Source organism: Myotis daubentonii, chromosome 12 (genome assembly GCF_963259705.1).
Source record: "Myotis daubentonii chromosome 12, mMyoDau2.1, whole genome shotgun sequence".
NCBI lineage: Eukaryota > Metazoa > Chordata > Mammalia > Chiroptera > Vespertilionidae > Myotis > Myotis daubentonii.
Window position 1 is genome coordinate 26050352 of NC_081851.1, and position 1780 is coordinate 26052131.

A 1780-nucleotide genomic window follows, 5' to 3' on the forward strand; every position below is an offset into this window, starting at 1 on the left:
CCATTAAATATACTATTGTTTTGCAAAATATTATTTTTAATAACACTAAAATATGCTACAGTATAACTCCATCATACAATTTATTCAGCTATTACCTATTTGTTTGAAATTCAGGCTGTTTTTCATTGTTGCCCTACACACAATGCTGATGAACCTAATATCTTTGTGTTATCAAGCTCAAGGTGTTCACTCCTTGCAATGTTCTATTCAAGAACCTGTTGTAGTTGTCAAGGAGACAGGATTCACATCCAAGGCTCTGCCTCCAGGAAGGGAGGCTTAGCCATTGCTTATATACATTATTAATAGCTAGAGGCCCAGTGCATGAAAATTTATGCACTGAAGGGGGGTCCCTCAGCCTGGCCTGCCCCCTCCCATAGTCTGGGAGCCCTCAGGGGCGGGAGGCGACCCAGCAATCAGGGGAAGGTGACGCCCCCATCACACCTCTGCTGCTCCGCTGCCAGCAGTGCAAGCCTTGGCTGGCCCTGGTTACCTGAGCCTCGGGCGGCCCTGGGCGGCTGGGCAGCCACCATCCAAGGCTTGCCTGCACCTCGGGCCGGCCCTGGGGGGCTGAGGGTACTGGGTGCTGCCATCTTTGAGGGTGGGGCAGTCAATTAGCATATCCCCTCCTTATTGGCTGTGGGTGCCACCATCTTTGAGAGCATGACAGTCAATTAGCATATTCCCTCTTTATTAGATAGGATACCAAATGAGGACCTGTCTGTATTGGATTCAGTTGATTTTGTGAGGATCCTGATTTCCAGGGTTTTCAAAATTTATTTATTTTAAATCCTTGCCTGAGGATATGCCTTTTTTGAGAGAGAGGAAGGGAGAGGGAAGGAGAAAAATATCAACCAGTTGCCTTCTGCATGAGCCCCTACTGGGGATCCAACTAGCAACCTGGTTATGTGCTCTGACTAGGAATTAAACCTACAACCTTTTGGTGCACGAGGTGACACTCCAAGCTACTGGCCACACTGGCCAGGGCTCCAAGTTTTTAAATATACCCAGTTTCCTGAATATGGGTGTATCTGTTGGTATTAGTAAAATCAGATTGGATTTAAGTTTTCTGTTACTTTTCCTAATTGGAGAATATGTTTAACAGCCTGTCCTATTAGTGGGTCTGGGCATCCTAAAATTTGGGAGGAACCCAAAAAGGATCTATCATAACATAAGTTCAACAGGACTTAATTTAAGCATTCCTTAGGTCAGTGGTTCTCAACCTTGGCTGCACATTAGAATCACCTGGGATATGGGGTGGGGCCACAACATTAGTAACAAAGAAACAGAATTTCCAGAGGATGAGGCCCAGAAATCAGGATTTTAAAAAAGATTCCCAGGTGATTTTAATGTGCAGCCAAGGTTGAGAACCACTGCCTTAGGTGCTGCTTTGATCCAGGTCAGGGCAATTAGTAGTAATTTAAGTCAGGTGTCACAGTTTCCTGGCAGTTTGGCGAGCATCCTTTTGAGCATTCTTTGTGAGGACTGTGGTCTCCGTGAAGATGTAAGGCCCACCTAATTTGGAGAGCTTGCACTGCTCTCTCTATTATGGCCACTGTGAAAGCTGGCCCATTGCCATTTTGAAAGGTCCTGGGGAGCCCAAACCTAGGTATTATTTTTTCAAGCAGTGCCTTTACAACTTCATTGCTCCTTTCCGTTCAGCATGGGACAAGCTTGAGATGAGCAGATCACGTGAGATCTGTAAAATGTACAGTTTCCATCTTTCACAGACTGTGGCTCCTTTATCCCCTGTCCCCAGTTTGGAAACATTAAGAGTGACGCT